Source organism: Lampetra planeri, chromosome 51 (genome assembly GCF_965212315.1).
Source record: "Lampetra planeri chromosome 51, kcLamPlan1.2.h2, whole genome shotgun sequence".
NCBI lineage: Eukaryota > Metazoa > Chordata > Hyperoartia > Petromyzontiformes > Petromyzontidae > Lampetra > Lampetra planeri.
This window is the reverse complement of record NC_136157.1, coordinates 6,859,000-6,874,832: the sequence shown is the minus strand read 5'-3', so window position 1 is coordinate 6,874,832 and position 15,833 is coordinate 6,859,000.

The window sequence follows — 15,833 nt, the reverse complement described above, 5'->3', positions numbered from 1 at the left end:
TATATCCACACATATACGCACCAAATATACACACACACACGTATACAAAGACATGCTAGATACTCAAAAATGCACGCGAATGTGTGTTGTATACACAACACAGACACGCGTACACAACACATACACACACAAATCCACGCATACACACAGACGTGCACACTGCAAATGCACACACACACACGCGCACGTTTGCATCACAACAACAACAACCGCCATTCGCCACTAAGTGGCGGTGACGTCACCACGACGCTTGTGCCAGGCCATGTGCACCTTGAGGCCACGTGATGTGTCGAACGCCCGCTGGCAGGAGGTCACGGTGCAGACCCAGCAGGTGCCACGGGTCGACTGACTGAGATGACCGAGATGACTGGCTGATGCACCACCTGTGCCCCCTACTGTGCCAACTTGCTGTGCTTTAGCCACCCGGCGCTCCGCTCGTTGTTGTGAGCGTCGCTCCTCCGCCCTCCGTTGTTGTTGGAGGGCGACTGCCTCCAACTGCATCACGGACACACACACAACGCGTGTGCCACACAAGTTGACACAAAAGCATGCACACACAAACACGTGCGCACACCTGACACCACCGCTACCAACACAACAGCAGCAGATATTTGCCATTAACATATGCACAACGGATATGCGACCACGGTGAATGTATACACATCGGAAGTAACTGGTTCGCGTATATATACTCGACGGATATAAAGATACGCTTTTGTATATCCGTGGAATTTTTATTTATTTATTCCGTGAACGTGTGTGTGTGTGCATACGTGGCCTGTGCACAAATAAAGGTCACCCGTGTAGCCTCAACGGACTGTTGGGGCAAGTGCCGTTAGCGAGCAGCACCTATGAAGGCCGGCACGGCGTACGAGGGGAAGGGTGGCCATCACCACGCCCGGCCGCCTTTGTCTCCCCAGTTGGCCGATGTTTACGCACCGCACCGGGTGAGCCATTTGAGGCTGAGTCGACCTAGTGGGGGAAATCCCAGGACCGGTTCGGATATAATTCTTCACCTCGTGTTGGTGGTAGGCCGTGAGCGGGAATCGATGTCGCGTCACCGGGTTCGTGAGCGCTGCTGCAGCGCGCTAACCGCTGCGCCACCGCTCCCCCACGCACACGGGCACACCACAGAGCCAAAGATCCCCCGTATAGCCTGCAGAAAACCGTTGAGGGCAAGTGCTGTTAGCGAGCACCTATGAAGACCGGAACGCCACGCGAGAGGGGGGTGGGGGGGGCAGCACCACGCCCGGCCGCCTTTGTCTCCCCAGCTGGCGATGTTTGCACACCACACCGGGTACTCGACACAGCCCCACACGCTCGCGTTCACACACACACACGCACACACACACGCACGCACACACGCACGCACACACACGCACAAAGATCCCCCGTATAGCCTTAACAGACTGTAGGGGCAAGTGCTGTTAGCGAGCACCTATGAAGGCCGGAACGGTACGCGAACGAGGGGGTGGGTGGCCAGCACCACGCCCGACCGCCTTTGTCTCCCCAGTGGCGATATTTACACACCGCACCAGGTACTCGTTTCAGGCTGAGTCGACCTAGGGGAGGCCCAAGACCGGTTCAGATAATCGTCACTGGTGTTAGCCGTGAGCGGGAATCGAACTCGGGTCGCCAGGTTCATAGCGCAGCGCGCTAACCGCTACACTACCGCTCCCCACACACACACACACGCACACACACACGCACACGCACGCTCACGTGTAGGAGGGGTTCTTAGCATGGTTGTGTTAGTTTTCTAAGAGTAACTTGGATATATTTACACATTGGGGGGCTGGGGAGGGACTGGGGGGGGGGGCGGTGACTCATCCTTCGCCGCTTCAGCTTCACGGTTCTAACCGAGCGGCGGCCCAGGTCAATACCTCTACCACGGCGTGTGTACCACGAATGGTTAAACAACATATATACACACACACACAGAGTATATAATAATAATACCGCTGCTGCTGCTTCTTCCGTCGCTACGCTTGACCGCGTCGCACTCGCATTGTGGACGCGAATGAGTCTTCCACGTGACGTTCCTTGGGGGGCGAGGTAGGCAAATCTGTGCCTGGGTCAGCGCTAACGATGTTGTTGGGATTTCACACTCAGCCTGGCCCCGCCTCCCCACCTCGTTCCCGCTTGGTTGAGCCGTCAGCTGTGGTCAACGCGCTTTACAAACAGAGTTGTATAGATCAGTGGGCCTTACCTGGTTAAAAATGAAGAGAAAATGTAGTTTTAGACAAGATCAAAGCGTTCCACGATTACTCACACACACACTGACTCACTCACACACTCACTCACGCACTCACACACTCACTCTCACCCGCTCATTCATTCATCCATCCACTTAAACAAACACACACTCACTGGCCCTCTCACACACTCACTCACTCACCCTCTCACTCACCCTCTCACACACTCACTCACACACTCACTCACACACTCACTCACACACTGACTCACTCACTCACTCACATACTCACTCACACAATCACACACTCACTCACTCACACACCCTCTCACACACTCACGCACTCACACACACTCACTCACACACTCACTCACTCACACACTCACTCACACACTCACACTCACTCACCCGCTCACACAATCACCCTCTCACAAACTCACTCACTCACACACTCACTCACACACTCACTCACACACTCACACACTCACTCACTCACCCTCTCACACACTCACGCACTCACACACTCACCCACCCTCTCACACACTCACAACTACTACCACTATACTACCACGACCACCACTACCACCATCGCCACTATCGCCACCACTACTACCACTATCACTAGCACCACCACCACTATCACCACAACCACCGCTATACTACCACGATCACCACTATCACCACTACCACCATCACCACTATCGCCACAACTCCCACTACTACCATTATCACCACCAGTACCACCACCACCACGACCTGCCGATTATAATTGTAGTCTTCAGTCAATCACCGCTGGAATATCATCGTCATTTAAATAGATATAAATAAGCAGATGTACGATATAAAGTACTCTATATATACAAACATAGCGCGTTATATTTTCTTTTTTAAAATTCTCGTTTAAATAACCATTTCAAATTTGAGACGAAATAGATCGCTAATTTGAGCACATATTCTTACATATATGTTTGCATAATTATTTACATATATATGAAGATATTGTTTACATTGCTTCCTGCACACACGCACACGCAGGATATTCACACAGTACAAAGACAAAGATCCCCGTATAGCCTTAAACAGCACGCGCGTGGGGGCAAGTGCTGTTTGCGAGCGCCTATTTAGTAAGACCAGCACGGCACCGCGCCCGGACCCGCCTTTGTCTCCCCAGAGATGATGTTTCACACACACCACGTAAGACACTCGTTTTTTGTTGTTAAGGCCGAGTCCACCTAGGCGGGAACGGCACACGAAGGGTGTGGATGGCCAGCACCACGCCCTACCGCCTTTGTCTCCCCAGTGGCGATATTTACACACCGCACCAGGTACGCTCATTCGAGGCTGAGTCGACCTAGGGGGAGGCCCAGGACCGGTTCAGATAATCGCCGTCACTGATGTTGATGGCCGTGAGCGGGAGTCGAACTTGGGTCACCGCCTGGGTTTGTAGCGCTGTGCGCTAACCACTGCGCCACCGCTCCCCGTAAACTCTACACCACAATCACTGAGGCAGACAGATATGTCCGTAGGTCTGTGCGCGCGTGTAAATGTATAAAACGGCGAATAGGAAGACAAAGGCGGCCGGGTGAGGTTCTGAACACCCACTCTCGTGGGCCTTAATAGGTGCTCGCTAACAGCACTTGCCCCGACAGCATCGTAAGGCTACACAGTGCCTCTTTGTGCGCGTGTGTTTGTATATACGTGTGTGTGCATCTGAGTGTGTGTATCTGAGTGTGTGTACGTGTGTGTGTGTGTATCTGAGTGTGTGTATCTCAGTGTGTGTGTCTGTCTGTGTGTGTGTCTGTGTGTGTCTGTGTGTGTGTGGGGAGCGGTGGTATAGCGGTTAGCGCGCTGCGCTACGAACCTGGCGACCCGGGTTCGATTCCCGCTCACGGCCAACACCGGTGACGATTATCTGAACCGGTCCTGGGCGTCCCCTAGGTTGACTCAGCCGCAAACGAGTAACCTGGCTCGGTGTGTAGTAAACATCGCCACTGGGGGAGACAAAGGCGGCCGGGCGTGGTGCTGGCCACCCCACCCCCTCGTGTGCCGTGCCGGCCTTTAATAGGTGCTCGCAAACAGCACTTGATAAGGCTGCGCGACCGACGCGTTGTGGGAGTGGTGGGGCAACGGTTAGCGAGCGCTGCGCTACGAACCCGGCGACCCGAATTCGACTCCCTCTCGCGGACAACAACAAACACCGGTGACGATTATCTGAATGGGTCCCGGGCCTCCCCTAGGTCGACTCAGCCTCAACTGGGTACCCTGGTGCGGTGGGTGTAGAACATCGGCACTGGGGGAGACAAAGGCGGCCGGGCGTGGTCACACAACCCCCTCGTGTGCCGTGACGGCCTTCGTAAGTTGTTCGCGAACAGCAACTTCCACGAGCAGTCTATTTAAAAAATTTAATTAATAAAAGTAAAATAAAATAAAAATCACGACGTTTCGGAGGCAAGACGGAAGCTTGTGTTGCCTCCGAAACGTCGTGATTTTTATTTTATTTTACTTTTATTAATTTTAATTTTTCACCTCCGTGACTTTACCGAAAAAACCTAAGAATGTGACCTTTGATCTTTCATACGGATTGGAGGAGGCGTTCATCTAGCAGGGGACGAGCAAAGCTCTCAATTTTTTTCCACGATTGACGATGTTTCTTCTGCCGCATGTACAGCCAACAACAACAACAACGAGAACACTCAACAACAACAACAACTACACAACACTGGCCGTTCTTCATAGCACGAAAAATATATAAATATAACATACCGGATTTATTCAGCATTCCACCGTGTTTGAATGTTCTAACTCACGAAGTTATAACAACATCGGATCACGTGTCCAGTCATCATCGTCATCACCAGCCATGGTTTATCAACTGCTGGATGAAGACCCCACCCACCCCCCCCTCCACCAACTCCCGTGTCCGTCTGTCGCTGTGCATTGTTGCATGCACATACTTCACCACTCTGGGTCTCTGCGCGTTGGGTGTGAATGATGCATGGCGAGGGGTTTCGGGTCCGTCTCTGGGACCCCGAGCAGCCCACTTTGACCTTGGACACGAACATCAGGTCACGCCGATGCGCATGGGTTCGTCAAGAGTCAACGGTTTTTAATGAGAAAAAAAAGTTAGAAGCGCGGCCCCTGCAACTGCTTGCGGGGGACACGTCACAACTGTTGGCAGGTGCCCCTCCGCTCAACGAGGAGCTCCACAACCTCCATACCGGAGCCTAGCGTCTTGGGAAGAGGTGGGAGCGAACCCACACTTTGACCCACCGCCGAAGAAAAACATCAGCCCGTATAGATGTTTTTTTTTATGGCAAGCGTCGATCTATGATGGCCGGCACGGCACACGAACGGTAGAGGGTATGAGTGGCGAGCACTACGCCCGGCCGCCTTTGTCTCCCCAGTGCCGATTTTTTTTTACACACACACACCGCACAAGGTACTCATTTAGGGCTGAGTCGACCTAAGGGCAGGGCTCAGGATCGGCTCAGATAATCGTCACCTGGGTATTGGCGGTGGCCGTGAGCGAGAATCGAACTGGGGTCGCCGGGTTCGTGGCGTAGCGCGCTGACCACTGCGCCACCGCTCCTCACTCTTGTCCCCTGCCCGATCATGAACTGTGGCTGCAAGTGTTTTGTACTGATGATGGGTGGGACAGAGGTTAGCGGCGTTGGTAAGTGCCTTCCCAGCATTGGTTGCAAACGACCGCGACTGGAGATATAGCTGAATAAAAAATGTTTAAACACTATGCTTTTTTTAATTTCACCAGGTAAGGACCACTGAGCTATGTAGTTCATTTTCAGAAGCAAACCGTCCATCACAAATGATAGCTCAACGAAAGCGGCTTAGTATCACGTGGACATCTATAGCAGCAGCAGCAGCCAAAACAACTCTAAACGCGTGACGATGATTCTAAATGTTGGAGGGTAAAACCGGAGGACTTGGAGACAAATCCACGCGACCACGGGGAGAGAGAGACACGCAAACTCCAAACATACAGCAGCAGGCGTCAGGGTCGGGATAGAACCCACGACCTCCTGTACACCGGGCGAGGTAGTTAACATCTCATAGCCACCGTGGTGATGATGAGAGAGAGAGAGAGACACACAAACTCCAAATGTACAGCAGCAGGCGTCAGGGTCGGAATTGAACCCACAACCTCCTGTACACCAGGCGAGGTAGTTAACATCTCGCAATCGTGAATTAGAACCTTCGCTAGGCTGTGGCTAGCAAGCCCAGCGTTGCTCGTGGCCGATGCAATAACCACTATTGTGGTTGTGCTCTAGATTAATGTACAGGTTTTACTTTTATGATCAACAGACGGAATTGCCTCGCCTAATAATGCCGTAATTGTGTATTTTGTAAATGTGTTCTGGCGCATACATAATTTATGTGCGGCGTATGTTTTACGATTTAACTCAATAACAACATAATTAACCGGCGATAATCAAATGCAATTTATCTCGAGAAACAAAGGGAATGTAATGGTGAGGCGTTTTTTTTTACGTATTATTATCATTATTGAAAAGTGAACGCTTAAAGTGAGTTACGAAAATTAATCAGATTCTGTTCGTGGTCTTAGAGCGCTGGTCGCAACGTCACTTCGACCTTGCAGCGCGGAGTTCGTTCGATTTCCCGGCGCGGCAGGGAGTTGAAACGAGGGTGCAGGTTTCTTAAATCCCCCTCCTACACCTCCCTCGCCTCCCCTCCCTCCCCTCCTCCCTTTCATCCCTCCCATCCCATTAGATCCCTCCTCTCCCCTCGCTCCTCTCCCCTCCCTCCCCTCCCTCCCCCCTCCCTCCCCTCGCTCCCCTCCCCTCCCCTCCATCCCTCCCTACCTCCCCCCTCCCTCCCTCCCCCCTCCCTCCATCCCTCCCCTTCCCTCCATCCCTCCCTCCCTCATCTCCCCTCCCCTCCATCCCTCCCTCTCCTCCCTCTCCACCACCATCTTTGTGTAGTGGTGGTGGTCCTGATGAATCGGTCCTGGGCCTCCCCTAAGTCGACTCAGCCTCAAATGAGTACATGCTTCGGTGTGTAAGCATCGCCACTCGGGAGACAAAGGCGGTCGGGCGTGGTGCTGGCCTCCCACCCCCTCGTGTGCCGTGCCGGCCGTCATAGGTGACACTCGCTAACAGCACTTGCATTCTAGTAGAGGCTCTTGCGCCTGCAGTGACATGAGCAGGAAATTGCAGGGCTGCGCCTGTAACCTGGACAGACAATATGCCTCCTCCACACACGAGACACGTGATGTATTTTACCCATCACATCAGCCGCAAGGCCTTATGGCAGTCCTGAGAAGGATCGTGTCTCTGAACGTCTGGCAATTCGCCAGCGTTGGTTCAAGACGAGCCTGGGTCTGCTGATGAGACGCTGAAAGTCGAAACCGGTCCATGTCTCCAGCCATCTGGCAGTTCATCGGCATTGGGACAAGCGTGCCTCGCTCTGCTGATGAGACTCTGGTTGTCGACACCGACCCAGGGTTCTGCTTGTGTCGTTGATGAGATACGCGGCAAGTAGGAGGCCGTGTAGCTGATTGGATGTGTAACAAATAAACGATCATGTATATTTGTTTCGTGTTTTATCATTTAATTGATGGGAATATAGCCACTTGAATGCATATGAATCAGGCGACCTGAGTTCTAGAATGGCTAGAGAGCTGAGTGACTGATGTACAACTCTCGTGATGCTCTAGAAGTGATGCTCTAGAAGGGCTAGAGAGCTGAGTGACTGATGTACAACTCTAGTGATGTTCTAGAAGGGATAGAGAGCTGAGTTACTGATGTACAACTCTAGTGATGTTCAAGATGGGATAGAGAGCTGAGTTACTGATGTACAACTCTAGTGATGCTCTAGAAGGGCTAGAGAGCTGAGTGACTGATGTACAACTCTAGTGATGCTCTAGAAGGGCTAGAGAGCTGAGTTACTGATGTACAACTCTAGTGATGCTCTAGAAGGGATAGAGAGCTGAGTTACTGATGTACAACTCTAGTGATGCTCTAGAAGGGCTAGAGAGCTGAGTGACTGATGTACAACTCTAGTGATGTTCTAGAATGGATAGAGAGCTGAGTGACTGATGTACAACTCTAGTGATGTTCTAGAATGGATAGAGAGCTGAGTGACTGATGTACAACTCTAGTGATGCTCTAGATGGGCTAGAGAGCTGAGTGACTGATGTACATTCTAGTGATGTTCTAGAAGGGCTAGAGAGCTGAGTGACTGATGTACAACTCTAGTGATGTTCTAGAAGGGCTAGAGAGCTGAGTGACTGATGTACAACTCTAGTGATGTTCTAGAAGGGCTAGAGAGCTGAGTGACTGATGTACAACTCTAGTGATGTTCTAGAAGGGCTAGAGAGCTGAGTGACTGATGTACAACTCTAGTGATGTTCTAGACGGGCTAGAGAGCTGAGTGACTGATGTACAACTCTAGTGATGCTCTAGAAGGGCGGGATACGTGATCGGTGTCACTTACAGGGCAGGCTGATCATGGAGTTCTACAGTACGAAGCATTCTCAGGCACGCTCACGATTCACCCCATCAGAGTCAGTGAACCGAGTAATTCGCCCGCCTCTGCGGTGTGACGATGAAGCCGATAGACATCGGGCAACATCATCATCATCTGTAACCCCTCCGTGAACCTCGTCTCAGATAGCCCTCGGGCAGATGTTTGGTATGAAAATGACAGAGTAAGTCCCTGCCCCTCGAATGGGGTTGGAGGCTACATTGCTGCTCAACTCCCGTTGACGTTCCAGCAGAAGTGGTGGAAATTCCACGTTCCCATGGCGGGTGCGCGTCTGTCTGTAGTACAACCACTACTGTTGTAGATTGTTTTTCTCAGAGTGGTGCTCGTTTGGAATATATTTGTTCGACCCCGAAGAGACAGATGATTTGCTGAGTCAAACACAGAGACCCATAGACTCACACAAAGACCCACAGACTCACAGGGAGACCCAGAGACTCACACACAGACCCATTGACTCACACAGAGACCCACAGACTCACATAGGGATTCATAGACACAAACAGAGACCCACAGACTCATACAATGAGCCATATACTAACGCAGAGACCCACATACACGTACAGTGACCCTTAGACTCAAACAACGACCCACAGACTCACACAGATGCCCACAGTCTTACACAGAGACCCACAGACTCACACAGAGACCCACAGACTGACGCAGTGACCCACAGACTCACACAGAGACCCACAGATTCACACAGAGACCCAAAGACTCACACAGATACCCACAGTCTTACACAGAGACCCAAAGACCCACACAGAGACCAACAGACTTACACAGAGACCCACAGACTCACACAGAGACCCACAGACTCACACAGAGACCCACAGACTGACACAGTGACCCACACACTCACACAGTGACCCACAAGCTCACGCAGAGACCCACAGACGCAAAGACCCACAGAGTCACACAGAGACGCACAGACTCACACAGAGACCCACATACTCACACAGAAACCCACAGACTCACACAGTGACCCACAGACTCCGTGACCCACAGACTCAGTGACCCACAGACTCACGCAAAGACCCACAGACTCACACAGTGACCCACATACTCACACAGAGACCCACAGACTCAGTGACCCACAGACTCACACAGAGACCCACAGACTCACACAGTGACCCACAGACTCACACAGAGACCCACAGACTCACACAGAGACCCACAGACTCAGTGACCCACAGACTCACGCAAAGACCCACAGACTCACACAGAGACCCACAGACTCACACATTTGACCCACAGACGCAGTGACCCACAGACTCACGCAAAGACCCACAGACTCACACAGTGACCCACATACTCACGCAAAGACCCACAGACTCACGCAATGACCCACAGACTCACGCGGAGACGCACATCGAAACAAAATGAAACAGCCACCGCGTGCAAGCGCAACAAAAAAAAACACCGACTGGAGGGAAAAAACGCGCGGCATCCCACGCCGTGGGAGCCGATCGATTATTTTTAGATCGCGACTGATCACGGATTTCCATTCCCGTTAGCCCCGCGTGTCCCTGGCGCAGGAACCTCAACCCACGGTGCCTCTACCGCCACTGTCATCAACTCCTAATTAATCCCGACAGATTTGAGCTGATGCCTTTGACAACTTCCAATGACTTCATCCGGTGGATTTGTACGCCGCCAAAACCCCCCAAATCCTTCAGCCCCCACCCCCGCGCCCTCCCCCTGCCAGCAATTACCACAATTCCTCTCCCATTGGATTACATCCATACCGAGTGAAGTGTGTGGTTTGCGCGTGTGTGTAAGTGTGTGTAGGTGTGTGTAAGTGTGTGTTTGCGCGTGTGAGTGTGTAAGTGTGTGTAGGTGTGTGTTTGAGCTTGTGAGTAGGTGTGTGTAAGTGTGTGGAGGTGTGTGTTTGAGCTTGTGAGTAGGTGTGAGTAGGTGTGTGTAAGTGTGTGTAGGTGTGTGTAAGTGTGTGTGTAAGTGTGTGTAGGTGTGTGTTTGAGCTTGTGAGTAGGTGTGTGTAAGTGTGTGTAGGTGTGTGTAAGTGTGTGTGTAAGTGTGTGTAGGTGTGTGTTTGAGCTTGTGAGTAGGTGTGTGTAAGTGTGTGTAGGTGTGTGTAAGTGTGTGTGTAAGTGTGTGTAGGTGTGTGTTTGAGCTTGTGAGTAGGTGTGTGTAAGTGTGTGTAGGTGCGTGTAAGTGTGTGTAGGTGTGTGTTTGAGCTTGTGAGTAGGTGTGTGTAAGTGTGTGTAGGTGTGTGTAAGTGTGTGTGTAAGTGTGTGTAGGTGTGTGTTTGAGCTTGTGAGTAGGTGTGTGTAAGTGTGTGTAGGTGTGTGTAAGTGTGTGTAGCGGTTAGCGCGCTGCGCTTTGAACCCGACGACATGGATTCGATTCCCGCTCACGGCCAACACCAATAACGATTATCTGAACCGGTCCCGGGCCTCCCCTGGGTCGACTCAGCCTTAAATGAGTACCTGGTGCAGTGTGTAAATATTGCTACTAGGGAGACAAAGGCGGGCGGGCGTGGTGCTGGCCACCCACCCCCTCGTGTACCGTTCCACGGCCTTCATAGGTGCTCGCTAACAGCACTTGCCCCAACAGTCTGAGAGTCAGAGACCCACAGACTCACACAGACTCACACAGAGACCCACAGATTCACAGAGAGACCCACAGATTCACACAGAGACCCACAGATCCACACAGAGACCCAGAGACCCACAGACACACACACAGAGACCCACATACTCACACAGAGACCCACAGACTCACACAGAGACCCACAGATTCACAGAGAGACCCACAGATTCACACAGAGACCCACAGATCCACACAGAGACCCAGAGACCCACAGACACACACAGAGACCCACAGACTGACACAGAGACCCACATACTCACACAGAGACCCACAGACTGACACAGAGACCCACAGATTCACATAGAGACCAACAGACTCACACAGACACCCGCAGACACACACAGAGACCCAAAGACTCACACAGAGACGCACAGATTCACACAGAGACCCACAGACTCACACAGAGGCCCACAGACTCACACAGAGACCCACAGACTCACACAGAGACCCACCGACTCACGCAGAGACCCACATATTCACACAGAGACCCACAGACTCACACAGAGACCCACAGACTCACACAGAGACCCACAGACTCACACAGAGCCCCACATATTCACACAGAGACCCAGAGTCCCACAGACTCACATAGAGACCCACAGATTCACACAGAGACCCACAGACTCACACAAAGACCCACAGACTCACACAGAGACCCACAGACTGGATGAAGGCCCCCCTCTCCAGGTTGCTGCCGCTGATCCCCATCCCCTGCGATAAATAAATTAAAAAATAATAAAATTAAAATAATTAGTTTATTAATTTTTATTTCATTTTTTTTACATACGTGACTTTGCCGAAAAAACTAAGAGTATGAATCCTTGCAGTCACGAAAGCTTCAAATCTAGAATAATTGGGGAAGTATTCCATCTGATTCCGAGGCGTCGTCGTACCACGTGTCCCCCCCCCCCGGCCGCCCCCTCAAAGTGCGGGGCCCAGGGCGATCGCCCCGATTCGCCGCACCCCAGGGGGTGGGGGTGGGGGCGGCTCTGAACTCACGGTCCACTCGAACTGACTGCATCGCTCCATCTCCTCCGCGGATGTGCTCCGAGGCCACTAATGATTGACACCCCCCCGCCCGCGTCATCCCCCTTAATTTGCCTAATTTGCATAAACCGACACAGCCCCCCCCCTCCCCTCATTCATAAACATCTGGATGTGAGGCCATTGCTTCGAGAGGGGCTCGGCAGGCAGGTGGAGGGTGGAGGGTGATGACAACGGCAGAGGTCGCAAACGGGTTTTGATTCCTTACCTGTACCCGGCATCACCAGGGTCGCCAACGGGTACCCGTACCCTACCCGATACCCGGCTACCCGTACACGGCCGGGTATCGGGTAGGGTACGAGTACGGGTATGGAGTACCCGATTGCGACCTCTGGGATGAAGCCATGTTGCAGGCGCGGGTGGGTTGATTCTAGGAACTTGAATTGTGAGAAGAGACAAGACGTTGGGAAATGAGTGACAAACGGTGACTCACCAGTGACTCACGGCCTACCCGTACCTGGCCGCACCAGGGTCGCAAACGGGTACCCGTACCCGTACCCGACCGGGTACATGTACGGGTATCGGGTACCCGGTTGCGACCTCTGAGGCAGGGGGAGGGGTGGAGGGTGGCGAGGTGGATTGCGGTAATTGCTTTGATCGTTCTGATTGAACTCATCACCGCCTATGGCGTGGCCTGGCTCGGTGCGAACTCCTCGCCACGCTCGCAGTGGAGGAGGAGGTGGTGGTGGTGGAGCGGTGCATGTGGAGGGCGTGCGCAGGTTTGTGAGACCCCCACGTTTGCCGGGGGGGAGGGGGGGGGGGGCTCCACGTGACGTGGCTATGACGAGGGGTGGGATGGGGGGTTGGGGATGGTCACACCTGGACACCGGATGAAGGATTTAATTTTTTTTATTGACACGATTTTTATTCACTTTGTCTGTTGTTGTCGTATCGTCAAATCTTGTCACCCAATTTTAACCCACTTCCCAATGTGGTATCGACTGCTAACTTGGTATACTTATGTCATAGTGATGACAATACTATATTCTATCATTAAAAATAAAAAAATTAAATGTTTAAAACATGTTTTATATCTTATGTTTCGGCTTGGGTCTAATTGTCAGTTTCAGATTCATGTAATTGGTATAGCCCTGTGAGCCATTCGGCTCTTGAATCGGGTGCAACCGCAACAAACAAAAAACTAAAACACGAACAAGAAAACATCTTAAAGTGAACATGTGACTGAGTGCAAACAGAAAATCCAAGAAAAGACAGCAAAATATTGCAGAACAAGCACCGTACACCACGCTCAACTCACGTTGGCTGTAAATGACCGAGGTCCCTTACGTTGTGGCAAGCTTCGGGGCCACATCTTGGAGTCGTGGAGTTCTTCCATTACTTAGTTAGGGTGCATTTCATTAAAGCGTGTTTAAAAAAAAACATTTTTTTAAATATTATTTCTTATTCATTCTAAAGTTATCTTCTCGTGCATGATAGCAGCAGCAGTGCTGCTACTGCCGTTGTTGTCGTCCAGTGAAAGTTTCACTTAAGGCTTTCGTGACTGCAGGAATTCATACTCTTGGTTCTATCGGTGAAGTCACGTAAGATAGAAAATAAAAATAATAAAATAAATGTGAAAATAATAAAAGCTAAAAAAAAACACTCACAACGTTTCGATCGCTTGTATTGCTCTTATTATTTAAAATTTAATTTATTTTAAAATTTGAATTTTTTTTCATTTTTTATTTTTATTTAAAACTAAGAATGATGTCGCCCAGTTGTCCAGCAGCTCGATTTTCTCCTCCTCCTCCTCCTGCTGCTGCTGCTGCCACAGCTTGGTGGTAGCCACCACGAGATCACTGCAACAGAGAGAGGGAGACAGATCGATTATAATTGTTGTGCCAAATCGTTGCCGTACTGGCAAAGAATTGGCACATTCTGTCACGTGACAAACCTCACTTATTGGCCGTGTCGGGTGGTGGCCGGTTTAACGACACATTTGTATTCTTAGGTTTTTTTCGGTAAAGTCACGTAGGTAAAAAATTCAAATTACAGCTATCGTGCTGTGACGGTTCCACCTGAAGACGGAAGCTTGTGTTGCCTCCAAAACGTCGTAATTTTTTATTTTACTTTTATTAATTTAAATTTTTTTCCTACGTGACTCTACCGAAAAAACCTAAGAATATGAATCCTTGCAGTCACTAAAGCTTCAAATCTAGACACATTTATATATTTACACGATCTAACCCAGACACTTTTATTGTACACAGAGAGAGAGAATTCGTGTGGGGCTGCTGCTTATCCATCTTCTCGTCCTCCGCTGAAGGAGCGCAAAATTGCAGTCGCTAGTTCACTCTGCGAACCCATCACTGCCCCGTGTCTCTCACGCATCTCTACGAATCTCGATCTCTATGGGTCTCTACGGGTCTCCGTGCGTCTCTACTACACTGGTCAACAACAACAAAACATTTTTTTTTTCTGGCCTGGACTTTTGCAGCTGTTCTAGACTAATTTCAGGGTGTTGATTCCAAATCTGATCTCAGATTTGCTCTATCACATCTCATGTTTATGCTATCGGCATACCCCGTTTTCATTGATTTTACCCGAAATTAACTCTGTCACTTATGATTGCAAGTTGTTGCGAGTCAGTGACTGCTTTAGTGTTAAAATATGGTTCTGTATTTTAGGATAGTGTGTTTATAATATCATTTTATGTAGATATCCACATTTATTTTATAGTTTTCTTCTGCAGTTTTTATTGAAAATGCAATATTTAATATATCAAAAACCTGATGTGATAGACAAAAACTGACGCCAGTTTGGAATCAGCACCCCAAAATTACCTTTAAACCCGTTGGAATACCTTATGCCAGAAGAAGTGTGTTGACCAGTGCTATCTCTATGGGTCTCCATGTACCTCTACGAGTCTCTATGAGTCTCTTTGAATATCTGTGAGACTCTCTGTATCACGATGGGTTTCTACGTGTCTCTGAGTCTGTGTGGCTTTATGTACCCTTAGGAGTTTCAATATATAGATCTGTGAGTCTATGAGTCTCTTTGTATATGGGTCTCTACTTATCGTTCTGAGTCTATGTGGAACAACGAAAACGTTGAGAATAATCACCCCAACATTCTCCTGGCCTTGCCATTCCTCCTCCTGCGTTAATCTCCGAGGCTCCCTTAGGGTCCAGTGTCCATCACTGATGCTCACAGGGTTCAATGTTAATCACCGAGGTTCGCTGGGTTTAATGTTAATCACCGACGCTCATAGGGTTCAGTGTTTAATCGCTGAGGCTTTTACAGGGGGTAGTGTAAATCACTGGAGCTCATAGGGTTCAATGGTTATCACTGGAGGCTCCCATAGCATGCGGTCTCATAGAGCCAGACTAAGGTGTCAGTGTTGATCACTGTACACGCACGCACAAAGACAAATGTGCCCGGTGTAGCCTGCGCAGGCGTTTGGGGCAAGTGCTGTTAGCGAGCACAAATGAAAGCCGGCACGGTACACGAGGTGGTGGGTGAC